Below are 18,340 nucleotides of genomic sequence, written 5' to 3' on the forward strand. Positions count from 1 at the left end.
GCATCCTACATCTGGTAAATGTAGAGATGAAAGAGTAATCAAGGGCACCAAGATTCTAGAAGAAATCAAAAGAATTCAATCTAGGGACAAAGACCATACAAGGAAAACAGACAAACACAACAAAAAGGTTTAGTAACTAAAATAATACATACAAAGTAGCAAAAGTACCCCTGTACTGGGAGCATGGACCAGGAGCACCTGCACCTTTTGACAGAACAAACCCTTTTGGACCCCATCCTCTATTACTCTCATTCAATTTTACTAGAGAGAATATTTTTCTTGATTCGATTGTAGCATTTAACTAAATGCTATCTTGCTTTTAGTCGTCTTCAGATTATATGAAGTTGAAAAGCTTTGACAAAAGAAAATTTCTGCTAATCTTTTCAAGAACAATTTCGTTGTGTGTGTTTTTTTTTATTGTTATTTTATTTTACATTATGTTAATTCAAAATGATTGGTGCTTTTATTTTACAGGAGGTGTATTTAGACTATTTGCTTTTGAAATAGCAAGAAAAGAAAAAAAAATATCATCATCCACTTTTAAACAGTTTTACAAACACCAAACTTTTCAACTTCTTCAAATATGCAAAGGGTATGTTTTCTTCATAAATTTTGTTTTATAAATTCCTTTTATTGAAATATTTTATTTAGATTAAGTATAAACATAGAATGAAATATTAATATATAACATGTACTAAAAGTGATATTTTGTACCTGTTGGGATATTTTTTAATGCATATGCCATTAATGTGTATGTTCTAGCATCAAATAAAATACACACCCAAAGAAATGTTAGTCAGATAAACAAATCAAACTGCAATTAAGTAGCACTTCAGCTACGAATCATGCAAAGTATTATTCATGGTTGGTTGCCTACATATTTTTTTCTATTTTTGATATTTTATTTAACATGTTACATTTAACAGGAATTAACATGTGTTTTTCATATACCCCTTGTTCTTAAGAGATATGAAATGTATGGAATGTTCATTAGAATTCATAATTAAGGGAGATAACTCTGTAAATGGTCTAAAATACAATGGAAACTTTTAAATTCCTCTAAGAGCAGACAGATTGAAATGAATAGTTAAATCTTTCATCATATTGTCCTATAAAGCAACTTGATAACACAAATTAAGAATATGTAGCCTTGTTGGGGTGTATAGCTCATTACAGAATTTGCATGAATCTTAAAAGGACTACTACTTAAGTGGTTTGTTGGTTTTGGCGTGTTGTTCATATAATCACTATAATTTTAATATTTTGTCAACATCAAAATTACAGAGATCCCTTCAGAAAGTAACTGTTTTATTGTGAAGGAATTCTTTTTTGGAAATTTTACCTTAATTTCTATACTTCAAATAGTTTGATGTTATATTTTACTGTTTGAATGCCCAACTAAAGAAAAAAAGGATGATTAAATTGGAAAAGAATAAAATCTACATGAAAAAATACCTCGACAAAATGGCTTTAAATTGCCTTGCTCTTACATAACTACATATTATAGTACATTAAAATGTAACAGTTTTGATATTTTTACAGAAAATGTTTTATTGCCTTCTTTGCGTCACCATTTGGTCTATGCATGGTGAGTATTTATATAAAATAATATATGAACATAATAATTGAATATTTTGTCATTGAAAGACAAAATTTATATTAAACTTTTTTTCTTGTATCATGTGTCTGAGTAAAATATTTGTCGTTTACAAAATATCATTTGATTTTCACATATTTGCGCATACTCTCTACGTTACATCTGAATGTGACCTATGACCGGAAGTGACGTGGACCGGACATAGATCGATTATGATCAGAAATGACCTTTGGTGGTGGGTAAAGCGGACTGGAAGCAAACAACTTTTAACAAGGAGTGACCGAAAGTATATCATAACAGGTATTACCCATACCAGGGAGCCCAATAGGAATCTTTCTTGAATGTAACCTGCCGATGTGGTATACATCAAGACTATTTCTAGAACTACAGACAAAGTTGAACTCGTTCCAGGGCTACCCTTATTTAAGTCGTTCAACCCAAGAGTAAATTACTCGATCGTTATATCATGTATGAGCAAAAATAAACCTTGTCATTTTTTTTCCAAATTACAAATTACAAGTTTTCTCTATATTATTAATGAATGTCATGTTGTCGGTCTAGATTTTATTAACAAGGACAAGTATTACAGAACCATCACCTTGAAATCCCATTATTTGGTACTGTACAAGAATCACAGGTGATGCCCACTGTCCAGGAAATGTTTCTCCGATAGGCAAAATATTTTTATTGATTCATACGAGGATGTTACCAACACACGATTAATTACTAAACAACATGAAGTAATGCATTCCTGGAATATTGAGATTGAGAGCATAATTTTCCCAAGCGCACGAAATACCTCTCTATGGAATCATCTACTTATCAATTGCATGGAAATGGATTTTTTTCATTTCTTGAACAAATCGCAAAAATGTACATGTAATGAGAACACTGAAGATTTCACGATAGTTCTCTGTGGAAGATCATTTATTCAAAAAGGAAGCAAATATTTATGTCAACAAAACATTTGACGTAGAATTGATGAACAGAAAGAATGTGACAAGTGTTTATCGAAAATTGAAAATACAATGAAGAACGGAAGAGCAGACCAAAAAAAAAGGACTCGAGTTCTATCACCGATTGATAAAACAATAAAAAAGGCAGACCAACACTGCACGAAATTAGAAAAGCAGATGTAATTCCAATAAATCGGAATGAAAGACCATATATTGAATGACTGTTAAAGTACAAAACAGATGTGTGAAGAGACAGATAATGACTATATTTGAAGAGGACAAAGAAATTACATGAAATTAGGAAGATTTAACAAAAGGAGCAGGGAGTTATGAATTAAATACTAGTACATACTATTCAATCAAATCGGTAACTTTTTGGTTCATGGCGCTTCGGCTTACATGTAACATTTGTATGTGAAATCACGCATATATGTAATTAATCCACACAATCCACCTGAAAAACTATCATGTGTAAAATACATACTATACTAGTCATGATTTGACCAGATGAACTAACAATATTCCCTGTTTTAATATTCATCAATTTCATCAATAGTTTTTAAAGTACATAACCGTTGTTAATTTAAAAGTAAACATTTATCCACTTTAGGTCATAACATATGAACATATATTATATAGATATCTAAATAATAGATGGTAAAAAAAAAAACAAAAAACGATAACCCGTACAGAGAACTTCGTTACACTTCGATTTCTGAAATCCCAGGGGTTATATTTTGATGACTGTTTCTTTTCACCTAACTATTCTTTGATTATTCTACTATCGTAGGATTAACATATGGTAATAATCCAGAAGTTACATTAAACATATCTTGTAAAGGAAGCAAGACTGTGTTTAACTGTTATGTCTCCAAAATGGATTCGGACATACTGATTAATGTGACGAATGGTAACAAGAAGAAACTGACAATATTCTGTGCTCCGTTATTGGGTATATCAAAACCCACATGTTACAACTATAGTTTAGAAAGCTCAGATACGGTAAATCAAGATTTTAAAAGAAATACGACAATTGTTGAAACATCGTTCTACAATCATTTTCCAGATGTTGCGTTAGAGGCCAAATGTTGTTATAACGGAAAGCTCTGCCAAAACGCAATTTTCGACAAAAAATGTAAGTAAAAGTGAGTAAAGTTGATCATTACATTGGTTAACTTAATGTTTTAAATTACAGTTATATTAATTTCGTAACATTTGTCTTATATCGAAATTCAACAGTTCAATTAAAAAAACATCAAATATTCTTTCAATCCAACTCATTTGATCATGAAGTACGGATCAATATCCATATTGCCGTGGTTGTGTTATAACAGACAAATTTTGGGCGGTATAATGTTACTGTACATTTTCTTATTATTAAGTATATCATATCTAAAAAGAATTGGTAGTTGGCATTTCTCAACAATTTGTACAAAACACTTTTCTGATATTCTTTCAAATTTCAAAAAGAAAACTGGGGATCAAAGAACTTTTGTTTGCAGCTATCACTCTCTCTAAAAGAACTTTTAAAATGAAATAAAACATGCTTTTATTATACAAACTTTCATGTCAAAAGTTTTGAAAAAGTAATACAAATGTGTTTTAATATAATTGCAAACACTATTTGCTCATTGAGATACATGTGCAAGATGAAAGATTAAATTTGTAATATCTACCTTAATTCTTTGACCAAAAGGTATATCGGAAACTTATTGCTGTTTCGCCGTTCCTTTCTCTCGTTTTCAAGTCATCTTAAAGTAGTTTTGGGATTTATTGTATTTTAACCGTTTCTGATAATTAAGATCTTTCCCTAACAGCGACAGGGGTATACTGTAATTTTGACCATTATTTTTACATTTTATCAAAATCTGCAAAATCAACGACAATCAAAATGTCTAGAAACTTGTGTATTTGGCATATCCTTTTACCCATTTTATTGGAATCCGAGCATTTTGTAATTTCTAGAAAATTGATTGACATGTCAATATTGATACTCAAATGATTTCGAAACAGCAAGATTTAGATAGATTAGATTAGGCATATTACTAACAACCCCAAATTTCATTCATATTGAAATATTGGTTGATTCGTATGCCTTAATGATATTAAAGACTTTCAAATTGTCCAGTAATCCCCAGATTTGAATTTAAACGTATCCTTAATACTTATAAAATTTTAATTTCATAAAAATTCCAAGCATGTTAAAATGGACAACCATAGATGGCAATAGCATATATTAAATGGAGTAACTCTCCAAATTTAGATTCGGCATCTCATTTTTACCTAAAAAACCAAATTATCTAAATTAGAGTTTTTAAATTTTTTGGCGGGAAAAACAGTTGCCATGGCAAACAGGAAAGATAGTTTCTGGCTTATTTTTTTTTGCCAATGTACCATAATGCAAGCCCTGGCAATCTATGTTTCTGAGATATCACAATGTCCTATATTTTGACTTTTTGAACGATTTTCGTTGCCATTTAAAAATTGTAAACTTTTTTTAGTTTCGAAAAGCGTATGTGTAATCTCGAATTAAATCGCATATGTGTGTAAAAATTTTGTAAGAGTCTGCCTTGTGGTTTCTAAAAACTCGTCCGAAAACATTTGTTGACTTGAAAACGAAGAATGACGGCAAAATAAAAATATCTAGATTTTGTTTAACTTGTATAAGTTAAAAGACATTTAATGTAATCAATCAATAGCCTGATTAGTTGCCAATATTTGATGCAAGTACCATCTCTACATTTATTGTAATAATTAACACATTTATTCTACACCTCAATGAACTTTTCAAAAATTTCGAGCCATCTTAGCATGGTGGCCTCTCTTTATTTTCATTACGTAAGTCGACATCCCGTATGTCACAAAGTGGCCAGTTATTTTTTACATGGTTCAAGTTTGAATAACCTACTAGCGGATCATATGAGCATACAGTCCATAAACCAAATGAAAAAAGCAAAACATTATGAAAAGTTATGCCATTAAAATTGCTTTCCATTTTCTTTGTTTTTGCTTCTTTTATTTTTTTTTATTTAGTTCTTTCTGATCCTGGCTTAACTTCTCGAAGCTTATTGTAAAGTATCTTAAGAACACATGAAATCTTTTTCCTATCTTTTCTTCCAAACTGTGTGAAAATCCAGCCTAAATCTATAATACGACTTTAAATAGCAATGGATTATTTTTTGTTCTAATGCATCTTGAAGACATGTCATAGTCCAATTCACTGAAATAAGTTTAAAGTCCATTTTCGAGGCTTCTGATAATTTCTTGATATCTTGTCTTCAAGGCACGAAAAAAATTTCGTGTGTCTCGAAGATATTTTTGATTCCAAAGAAATCGGAGGAGCATTATAAATTTAAAACGGTGTAAAACAATAAGCCCACGATAGTAGAACTAAATGATAATATAAATGATACCAAGCACAAATAATAAGCACGTGACACGTCATGTTCAGGGAATCGATAATCAGACAGGAGAAATCAACTAGCCACCTATGCTTTGTAATGGATAGCATGAAACGTTGCAAAAACAACAATCTCCAAACCTTGTTTTTGAAAACTTAAATAAAAATGATATTGCTAAAAGCAACGGAGTGAAACAAGAATTCCCCAGCTAACATCGTGATTGGCGAGTTGATTAGAAACATAACAATTACATGAACTTTAGGCCTGTTTGTTTCAACGAAATATTGCATATTTCCATTCACAGGTGTAAAGGAAATGAGGTCAAACGTGGAAAGAACAAGATCTGAAATACTGCTTCATATTATTATTACAGTTTTTGTGATGTTTCTGTCGAAGTGTGATTGGCTTGTTTTGTAAGTTTTTTATACAAGATAAAGACTAAGTTTAGACTCCTTTCAAGTATTATTTCAATTGACAAGTTTGACGTTTTGTAGAATGGTTTTTTATTTCTACCTTTCATAGACACATTACATTCTAAGGTGTTAAATCATGTTCCAATTAAAAAGAAATAATTCAGATATATCTGTATGTTTTTTTATTCATTGTCGACAATTTAATTGAATTTAATGGTCCCATGCGAAATGTTTACAATGTGAATTTAAAATATCTTACGTGAATTTTATAGAACAAAATGCAAAAACTGCTGGCTGGTCCCCTTTGTTCTATTTTTGTGACGGCGACCGTGTTTTACGACAGCAAAATCCGAACATTAATTTTAGATAGAATACTCTTAGAAACACTTAAACCAAGTTTAGTTTTAGTTGGTCCGGTAGTGTAAGAGTGGAAAAATTTGAAAAATTGTTGACGACGAAGAAGGACGGCGACGACGACGGACGCAAAGCAATTGCAATAGCTCACATGGCTATTTTGGGCAGGTGAACTGGAAATCTGGAATTTCAGGTTAAAAGATCTTATCATGAATCCGTTACCTGTTCGTATGACGAGAGATTTTTTACATCAATATTATCTTCTAATATGAGTTAGGCACAGCCTACAGCCGCGGTGATTCCACTAATACATTTTTTCTTACTTTTGTAAAATCATTGGACGATTGCTGAAAAGCGGTAAGATGTGATTTTTTTTAAATAATTCAGCGAATTAGATCAAAATACTTACCTTTGATATCGATAAGTATCCTACACAAAACTGATTTTTTTTGTTAGGTAACAAGTAATCTTATATTCTGGCTCTTTTTCAAAAGATTCCGTTGGTCATATATGTTTTTTTTTCTTATTGTGGTATTGTAAAGTATTACTAAAGGGTCATTTCTTGTTTGAAAAAAAAAACAGTTCAATACAAAGATGTCGATCATAATCTTGATACTTATAGATACATTGACATGTATGGTACAATGAATACATTTTGATAATTAAAAGGACCGAACTACCACATGACTGAATTACACTACACATAGCGACTTGTGGTACTCTAACACTCAAGTCGGAGTTTTAAATCCGTGTTAGTCGGTGAAACACGGTGTCAGTCGGATTTTTTCACGGTGAAATGTGAGTATAACACCCATCCAGCTCAGACATTGTATATTCCAGTTGTTAATTGTGTACGGAGAACCACCGACCTGGGTGAAAAATCACCCATTACGGTGAAGTTAATCTCATTGATCTTCACCGACATTATGGACTTGAGTACCCAAGCTCCCAGGTCACTGACCTCCAAAATTCATGTGGGGCCCCAGTAACTAATCCAATCGCCGAAATCGATACTAGATGATTTGTCCAGCTTTAATCCAAGCCGTCGGCACAATAAAACAGCGGTTGAGACGATTAGCACGTGGCTGACAAATGTAACGTGAAAATCGTAAAAAAGACATTTATCATTGATACATACTTCACAACTGTCTTGCATTGAGTAATCATTATTAATTGCAGTCCATGAGATGACCAGACACGTATCGGAGACATTGTAAACAATGTGTTCATTTATATTTCTAAAAATATACAACTATATATGTGCGAGGTTCGTCAAGGGTTTATTTTTATACGGGAGTAAACATCGGTCGGCAATACTTAACGTTCGAAACCGTTTAACAAAACTTATAATTAAAATAAAGACATATGTAGGTTGTATTTGGAACGTACTTTATATAAGAAATTTCTCACAGTTAACTTGAAGCATTTTCGAGGCCGAAAACGACGAGAGATGACGCCGTTTCGTACTGGCTTGGACAATATCTTGTAACTTATATAATTATTACTGACAATGTTCTCAGTCCTGATTAATGGCTTCTACATTACAGTTCTCGTGTACACATTATCTTGGGACCTGTAATTAGTTTCTTTTATTTCTGGAAAAGTCGTTCATTTATTAAAACTATCAGAAACAAAAGCGTCACCAGACTGTTTTTACAAAAAGTCCGTCACTCGAATCAAATTACAAAAAAAATCAATACTTTCAAAATGTTTTATTCATATTTATAAAAAGTAATTATCAATTTACAAATGCAAAATTAAAACATCAAAAGATTGCATTATTACTTGATAAAAATACGAAGTAATTTTTGTACATGATATCTCCCACTCATTGGACGTAGATGTAAAAAACAACACACCAAAAAATGATAACCATTAAAAAATATTAAAAAGAAGAAAAGATGACGAATTTTTAATGACATGACTAATTTTTTTTATCTTAACTAGAGTGCTCCGTATTACACAGTCAAAAATGAGTCACATTAACTTAACGTTAAGTTCATTTAACGTTAGGTTAACGCTAAATAAATATTAAGTTATTTTAATTTAACACTAACTTAACATTGGAACAATTTAATGTTAAATTAACATTAAGAATTAACACTATCTAACATTAAGCTGCTAACGTTAACTTAACGTTAATTCCTAACGCTAATTTAGCGTCAACAGTCGTATGACTGGTTTATTTGGTTCGGATCCTCAAAAGAATTTTAGCACATTGCCAGTACTTAGAGATCATATTCCGGGTATTAAAAAGATCTTCAATATTTTAATATCTGAAGAGGTTTTGTGTCTACTGTTAATACCTAAAATGAATCCTCTATTCCAGAGACAGAGAATAATACCGGCACTGTATTTGAAACTGCCTGAAAACATCCAATTTAAGACCGTATCCTTTACAGGAAAGTGTCGCCTTACGAAGATTTATAAAAGAAAGCGCCATGTTGATACTAGCATTAACATCACTTATATTTTATAGTTTATGTCGCTCACTGGTAGGTTCATCGTTGTCTGTTGTATCACGATCATGATTGCAGCATTTGTGTCAGTAATAGTATTCGTCTCAAACAGTATTTTGGCAGTGATATTTTTACTACTTCATGTACCTCATCCTTTTTATTGTGAAAAATGTCTCATTTTCTGAAATTTGGACGAGTAATCATGCACCATGAGTTTTTCGATAACTGTTCTTCATTTAACTATTAGAATTTATTTATTGTTGGATTGTAATTGATTTTCTAATTTTGTGATAAAAGTTAAATTTTGCGTCCAGGTGGGGCTGTTGTCTCTTTGACATATTCACCATACCTATTCTCATTATATAGAAACAATTCAAATATGAAATTTTCTTCAATTAGGGGTCAGTCCGTCCCTCTAAGAATCAGGCAGTAAGTGAAACGGTATGAAAAAAAACGTCCTTTTGATAGTGTAATTTGTCTATTTGCGCCATCAGAATCAAGGAAAACAGACAAGATTTTCCATATCATGCTGGACATTGAGTTACAATTTCAAAGCACTGAAAGTGAACATTTCAAGGGCGAATAACCCTGTTAAAAACTTAATTTTAGAATATGTATTGAAATACTTTTGAGCTAATCCAATGATGTAGATATAAAATAATTGTCTTTTCAAATAGAGGTAGCATCCCTGGATGATATTTTATTCTCAGATCGGTTGGGTTTTGACATGCAGATTCTTATCATAGTACATGTATAAAGTATTTAATCCATTAGTTGTCACACTTTATCATTATGTAAACATGAATACTTACTAGAATTGTTTAAAGCAATGTTCACAAATCATTGCACGCGCTCTTAGCTATTATGTTCGCAAATATTTTTGATTGATCATTTTTACTGAAACTAAAATCAAAAGTTTATATATAAGATGTATAAAGGCATTGTATTACAATTCCTCTAAAACAAATTTAACTTTAGCAAATTTTAGAAATGAAAATGGCATCAAGGGTAATGTAATCAAGGGAACCAAGGTTCTAGCCGAAATCAAAAGAATGTAATCCAGGTACAAAGACCAGACATGAAAAACAAACACAAATAACAAAGAACACAAAGTAACCAAAATAATACAAACAAAGTAACGAAAGCAAATGAGCAACTCGGACTCCACTAAAAACTGCAGCATGGACCAGGTACACCGGTAGGGTAAGCGTCCATGGCTTTTCTAGAAACATCCACCGAGTTGCTCATAAAAAGTCAAGTCCATGGTAGACGAAAGAGATAAGGAAAACTATGACATGTTGAACAAATCAGTTTTCATTGCATAGATGGATACACCGTAACGACCAACGAGTTCATGATGGTGAGCATAAAATTCTGTAGTGATGACTTCAGTCTTGTAGCAACATAACTCTGCTCCAGAAGCCTACTTGTTTAGTGAAGTCTAGTGCCATACAAAAAGTCTGCGTAGTTTCTGCAAGCTCTGGCATAACGTAAGAGTTGTGATTTGAACACTCCATACGCAGGTGCCGAAGGGATGTTGCCACAGATGAAAGAAAAGTTGGCATTTCGGAATGAAAAGTCATCACGTTTGTCGTAAAGTTTGATCAATAGTTTTCCCTTACCATTGATTTCTAAGCGTAGGTCAATACATAAGGCTTACTTCACAGTGTCTGTAGTATCCTTTATCTCAAGTTCTTTGAGGTAGATGCGATGTATCAAATCCCCGAAATTAGGATTGTTTAAAGATAATACGTCATCTATATAGCGCAAACTGAGATTAAAGGATCTAGCTAAACGATACCCTCTCTTTCGGATCAGATTAGCTATAAATTCAGCCTCATTAGATCGAAGAAATAGGTCAGCAAGTATAGTAGAGGGGCATAAGTTGTTCCCATTGGAATGTCGACCGTTTGTTGAAAAACGCGTCCACCACACTGGACAAATGTGTTGTCGATAAAAAATTCCAGACGGTAAATTACAATCACCGACTTTTGTAGAGAGACCAAAAGAGGATAGCAAAGATTTAAGGTTATCCTCAATCTCTTCTTTGGGGAGTGTGGTAGCAGTATATGCCCTATCACTGCTATTATTTTCTACGTGTACCTCTGATAATGAATATTGAATTTCTTAATTTCGATGGTTCTGCAGTAGCCTTTTATAAATAGAAATTTTGGATGCAATGGGTGAAGTACAGGAATATGAAATAATTGGTATGGATTTGTTTTTGAAATATGGGGGAATTTTGTTGGTAACGTTTTTTGTGATGGATGGTGTTAGCCAAATTAATTGCGTTTTTACCTTTATTGACAAAGGTAGTGGAAGAAACGATCGTTTTTCTTCATCTTGACTTTTCACACAAACTGGTTTAAAGAGTCTATTGACACCAATATCCATGGAAACAGGTCTGTATAATGATGAGGTAGAGTCAGAAACAGGAGTGTCAAGACTTCTTTTGTAAAGGGGTGTAGGAGAGTGAGAGGTAAAGGATATAGTTTAGTTCTAATGTGATGAAGTCCAAGAGTTTTTTGTATGAAAGGAAGGAGACCATCTATGGAGACATAATGTAATTTAGGTGACGTATAGTGGTGATGGCCATGACTCCTTATTCGCCTTGGATTGTTGTCAAATAAATTCATCACATTTATGCTATTGCTATATATACATTTATCAAAAACTGCATTGAGATCAAAGTTGTAAATAGCGATGCACAGTGCTATAAGTATTATTCTTTTGAATTTCATTACGATTCATTTAATTTTTTATTACGAATAATTGCGGTGAATTCAAAATAGATTCCTTATTTTGTATCTGATTCATCGGGAAAGTTCATGTTGCACCTATTGAAATCCCAAATTCATTCGGACGAAATATCGAAATAGCAAATTCACAATGATGTAATGAAAGCACAATAGACGAAGAACAAATTAAAAAACACACATACAAATGTATACACAGAAAAACGAACAGCACGAAACCAACAAAAACACGTTGGTTGACCTCTGGTAATCCGGATGGATACGCATTTACAGGTATTTGCAAGACATCGCCGTGCTGACCGTTGAAGTTGAACTCAAGTGAATAAAAGGAGAAATATTTATGAAAGATGCATCTCTTGTCACTTTATGAACAGATACTCAATGTGAACATTCATTTCATGATAACATCCAAATTTTTTTTCGTGACAACCTTCATCTAAGGGTAAAATGTACTTGTTTTAATATCTTTGAGCAATTTGCTGATCTTTATCTAGAAAATCAGTGATATGGTTGTTAAAATATCGAGCAAAGCTTGTAAGTATGCCAAAAGCAACTTATGCCGGAGCTACATAGGGGAATGGGAAACTTAAAGTGGTCACGTCATGATGTTAAGTTGTAATACAACGTATTTCCTTTTTTTTCAATTATGAGATTAACCTAAGTCAGTCTTCAGTGTGTGTTATGAGTGTCCCTTCTTTCATTTTTAAGGGTAGATGAGATGAGGCTTGATAGCATATTTACCTTTAAGTAAATTGAAAATAGTATTTTACTAAAGAACTTTATCGAACATAACGAAAAAACATCAATTGGTTTAAGAATAGATAAAAATATGTACGAAATAAATACAGAGGAGATTGAAAATAATTATAGAATAGTAGGATTACTTGAGACAGCACAGGTAAAAGAGTGATCAAGGGAACCAAGATTCTAGCGGAAATAAAAAAAAATACTATAATCAAGGGATATACAAGACATGGAAAACAGTCTTTTTTATGTTAAAAAAGATGAGAGAAAAACAACACTATTGAATATTTTTTATGTTTGCTTTGAGTTTGAATTTCTCATTCTAGGATATAATTACTTTTCATCACTATGGCAAGCATTCCTTTAGAAAGAATGCAGACCGGGATATATCCATGCAATCTGTAAAATTGTTATCAGTTACTGAAGGAAATAGAAATCGATAAATTTAAGGACAGCCTGTTATATTTTCTGTCTATGACGAATCTTAATAACGAGGTGCATACTAAATAACCAGCGAAGTAGGCTACTGAAGTCTTATAGAATAGACAGTAAAATACATCAGCTATTCTTATAATTTATAAGAATATAAATTATATCATATGAATATACCAAAGAATGACAATACCATCAAAATTACCAGAAATAATCGGTCACTGCAATTCTAGTGTACTGGGTTTGAAGAAGAAACATCAAGTTCTTAATAGTTAAGACTTGATGTAGTGTAAAATGACTTCGTTTTACGTAGGTTTGCACTTAGGGGCCGAATATCTGTATTAGATAAAAACAAGATTCAAAGACAATGAATTGAAAATCAGATATTTTGCGAATAAATCTATTAAAGGTAGTTGATAAATCCATCGGAATTTGTTTGAAAGAATGTGCTTAATAGACTATAATTCCATTAAAAAAACTATATGAACAACACTACTTTTATTTAAGAATCTGCAAGTGGTATTATATTTTAGTACCAAACTATTGTAACGATGAAGAAATTAAAATGATTTTAGAATATTGTGAAATCGATAACCCTGGTACAAAAGCTTTGCTGAGAGGAATTTGTTGTGTTCGTTAAAATCTGACATTTTATTATAAATACGAGCAAAAAATACTAGTTGCGAAATGTAAATATAATAGGAGGATGCTTCGGGAAACCACTCTCTAGGAATGGAAAATTAACAATAGGGAAATCAAAATAGTCTTTTTGTCATAGATTTTTGTTCGAAGGCTCCCCCATTGTCTAAATCAATAAAAGGTATACGGGTACTTTTTACATAAGACTGTCAACTAATTCTTTCCAATAGATATTTTTAGCATAGTTTTCGAAGGATTTTTTACGGCAAAAATATCATCAAGACATCTCAATGTGTTATTAAATTCACGCAAAAGATAATATTTTGAAGGATATTTAAAGAGTTTTGACATGAACTGTGATCATAACAGTAGAAGAAAAAATAGGCCATGAGAGGAGCACAATTAGTCCCATTGGGAACACCAACGACCTGAAAGTAATACGGAAACGAATGTAAATTTTGTCAATCAAAAAAATTAACTCATTGATTATATATGTATATCTAAATATGTCTTGTGAATGTATATATATCCCGTCTGAAATTACTGAAAAAAGCATTGAAGTCATTACAAAAGAAATGAGTTTTACAAAAGATCATTTTATTAAATATGACAACTTGTCGTTAATAAGTTAATGTGGCAGTGTTGTATACTTGATTAAAACGTCATAACTATCTACCGAATCAAACTAATACTGAAATTTATGAAGCTGATCTAATACCTCAAACGAATTTTTGATACTCCAAAAATAGTTAACACCAGAAAAGGTTAGAACAGTTGTGAATAGAGTCATCAAATGGCAACAAATTGCAATATGATTTTTTTTTAATTTCAAATAGAGAAAAAAGTGAAAACGGGAAATGTGTCGAGGAGATAACAACCCTCCCTTAATGTAAAGTAAAGTAAGTAAAAAGTTTTTGTCTCAAAAGTGGAGTCTACTGTCCCATGAAGCGAAAAATATACGTGTCCAGCACGATGATAATCACATGATACCGGTACCCTGAACTTATAAATAACAAAATTAAAATTACACAGCTTTAACAAATGCTATATATTTCTGATTTTTGATAGGCGCAAAAGATGCGGTGAGTTAAGCTAGTTTGATTGGGTCCCAACCTTCCCTAATCTTTCGTCAGAGTAAATGATGGAATTCATAGTAACACAAAATAAACGCAACACAATTCAAAAGAATTCCGAATCCAAAATAAATACAAAAATACCAATCATAAATATGTTGCAAATTCGGTGTGTTGAACCATGTTGTATATTTGGTGGAAATTAGAAATTGTTTTGAAATGGTGGAAATGTCAGAACAAAACTAAGAACACGAAGTATTCATTTATTTGTGTATGGGTATATTTAGTTAAACTCAGCTCTATTTAATGTTATATTAAACAATACTTAGTTTATGTAATTCTTAGAAAAGGATAGTAGTACATACCGAGATTTGGAAGGAATTAATTGTTTAAAGAAAAGTAATGTGTCATGACAGTTTTATCTGCAAATCTTTTTGGGAGGTCAGTTGACAAACATGTCAAGAATCCGAAGCGTCAATAATGGGTTTATTCAAATACATCAAAAACCAGTACAAAAGACCTGAACGTGAAAACAGGAAACAAAGACAATCCAAATTGCAGAGATGCAAATAAAATAAATGCAAAATGTAAAAGATGTAAAATACATATAAAAACTGAAGTTAAGGAAAACAAGACGTGCAACAAAAAGTAACTTCCACAAAACCCGGAAATGACATCAGGTGTTCCGAAATAGTAAGCAAGTCCTGTTCTGCTTGCAGCACCCGACACATTGCAAGTGAGAATAAATCGGTAATAGTCCGGCAACAATACTGCAACCCTACTCAAAAGGGTCCCATTAAAAACAATTTCGCGATTCATACTGGGGCCATATGATAATGTTGAAATCAGGGTATCACAAGCTTGTAAAAACATTCACAAAATTTTTACCCGATACAAGGAACCCATTTTTAAGTGTACATGTACTTGTAAAGGGTTGATACATGCGGGTATCTCTTAGTTTTACCGTAGTAATCTACACAACGCACATAAAGCTCGTAAATAGCACCGAGTTCCCCACTTCTCACTGTACTACACGCCCTTTACAAAACAAGTCTTGACACGTCTATTTTGAACCTACCTCATCATTATACAGACTTGTTGTCATCATTTTGGATATTTTTTTCCACAGTCTCTTTTAACCAGGTTGTGTCATAGGTTAAGATGAAGGAAACTGTCATTTCTTCCACTACCGTTTGTCAAAGAATAATTAAGGGAACCAAGGTTATAGCGGTAATCAAAAGAATGTTATCCAAGTACAAAGACCAGACTTAGAAAACAGACATACACAACAAAGAACATAACGTAACTAAAGTCATACATACAAAGTAACAAAAGCAAAAACTGGGAGCATGGACCAGGTGCACCGGTAGGGTAAGCGTCCTCTGCTTTTCTAGAAACACCCACCGAGTTGCTTATAAAAAGTCAAGTCCGGGGTAGACGAAAGAAGTTGGAAAACTGTGACAAGTTGAACAAATCAGTTTGGATAAGACTTCTGTTTGTTTTTTATACTTTTAATAGAATTACTTATTTAAGTTTGAACGCCAGACATATAAGGTTATGACACTGGACGAGAAGAGAGGAGAATCCCAACTGTCTACATTATATTGATATAGTCTAATTAACGGTCTTTTTTTTTCTTTTTTTATTTCTTGATGACATTACAGCCTAATAAGACATACACCGTAGGCTGCAAATTTGACCAATAAATAGTACGTTTGTGTAAATGGATTAAAACTGTCAACTGGTAACAAACTTACCCATGTCTAGCACATCCCAAATATTAGTTTTAATCAGCTTATTACTAGTATTTTGACGATGTACTTCAAGGATGACTGAACTATAAGTGGTGAACGCATAACCATGAGTTATTCATGGCGAGCATCTCTTTACTTACAGAACAACTGAAATAGTATCTCTTACTATATAAATGAACATACAAACTCTTTAGAATAATCCAGTTATGGTTTAATGGTATAATGGTAATATGGTACATCGCACCCAGAGCAGAAAAAGAACTGGAAAGCCTACATAGGACCATTGGTACACGCCTACAATTGTACACCGCATGAATCCACAGGTTATGTCCATTTCTTCTTGATGTTTGGACGGAATCCACGTTTACCTGTCGATGTAGCTTTTGCTTTGAGAAAGTGCGGTGGTGGAACAAATTACATTGAGAATCTAAAACAGAGATTGGACCATGCATTCCATGTGGCTGCTGAAGTCTCCAAGAAATTTCAGCAGACAAAAAAAGGGCTACGACAATTCTGTGTGTGATGCTACAATACAGAGAGGGGACCGTGTACTTGTGAAATTAGTCGCCTTTGAAGAAGGGAGACACAAGTTATCGGACAAATGGGAGCATTATCCATATATTGTTCTAGACCAACCCAACCCGGATATTCCTGTTTTTACCTTGCATAGGGAAGATGGTGAAGGAAAAAAGATCGATCTTCATCGGAACCTACTATTACCAATTGGTGATTTGAGGGATACACGACCACACGAAACCATAAAAACCTGTCCCTAAACCAAGAAGGGGGACACGACAAACAACTCCTATCACGACACGAGTAAGAAAGTCAGATGCTCAGCGTTCAGTGGCTCACACAGATGACGACTCGTCAGATGAGGAACTACTAGAACTGGTTATTGTTGATCCAGAAGCAGGTGAAAGCAGCGACTCAACCATCACTGTAGTAACACCACATCTTGATTTGCGTATTGCTTCAACTGTATACGTATAATATGTTTGTATTTTGTTTGTCTTATGAAATAAAGATAGTGGTATGTGTATTAAATTTAAAAAGTGTTCATTTTTACTTAACGAGTTACGAAAGCTGACCGAGGACATTTTATTCAGTTCTGTTGATATTGGTTTCACTGTTTAATTCTGTAGTACAGTCAGATCTCGGTAGCTCAAACTCCAAGGGACCATTGAAATGTGTTCGAGTTATCGGGAGTTCGAGAAATTGTAGTTCGTATATTTCCGGATTTCTTTCGTTGCCGGTCCGAGTTCGACTTTATCGTTAGAAATTGCTTATTTCGTCCGAAGTTTTGTTAGTGCGTGGATCTTTTTCATTCGCTTTCGGAAGATTATGTTGATTTGTGGAAATTAAAAATGCCGTGTTTTCTTTTAAAAACGTCCAGAGTGCGGGTTCATTGGTCAATAATTTGTTTTCATCCGATTTTCTTTCAAGGTTTCATCATGCTGATTCGGAACATTCTCGAACTTCAATCAGTTTTATCAAAACTACCTAATTAGTGATGACTTAAATATTACCTGTAATTAACTAAAATGACACTGATGTTTTGTTTGTTTGTTTCTTTGTTGGGGTTTAACGTCCGAGCAGCAATATTTCAGCTATATTCAGACGATGAATATGAAATTGATGATAAAATGAACATGAAATGATGATGAAATGGAAAAGGGATGGGACACAAGGACAATGGGATCGACAAATTTTGATTGCCACTGGAAATAGGGAGATGGGTAGGGTCGGGCAATTTAGCCTC

The 18,340-nt window shown here is 32.9% G+C and overlaps 2 long non-coding RNA genes across 3 annotated transcripts in view; one reads left to right on the forward strand and one right to left on the reverse strand.

Moving 5' to 3' along the window:
• The window catches only part of LOC148620673 (uncharacterized), a 46,478-nt gene extending 39,328 nt beyond the window's left edge, over positions 1-7,150 (reverse strand). For both annotated transcript variants that reach the window (XR_015920940.1, XR_015920939.1), the window contains exon 1: positions 7,131-7,150. This is a non-coding gene — a long non-coding RNA (uncharacterized LOC148620673). The remainder of the gene's footprint in view (positions 1-7,130) is intronic.
• LOC148620674 (uncharacterized) lies at positions 459-9,906 on the forward strand. The gene is made up of 5 exons (XR_015920938.1): positions 459-592; positions 1,543-1,588; positions 3,620-3,688; positions 6,259-6,367; positions 9,051-9,906. It is a non-coding gene; the product is annotated as an uncharacterized LOC148620674 (long non-coding RNA).
• Positions 9,907-18,340: the final 8,434 nt, after the last annotated feature.

This window comes from Perna viridis, chromosome 3, assembly GCF_037379345.1.
Source record: "Perna viridis isolate PV_CMFRI_1.1 ecotype Kerala chromosome 3, ASM3737934v1, whole genome shotgun sequence".
Taxonomy (NCBI): Eukaryota; Metazoa; Mollusca; class Bivalvia; order Mytilida; family Mytilidae; genus Perna; species Perna viridis.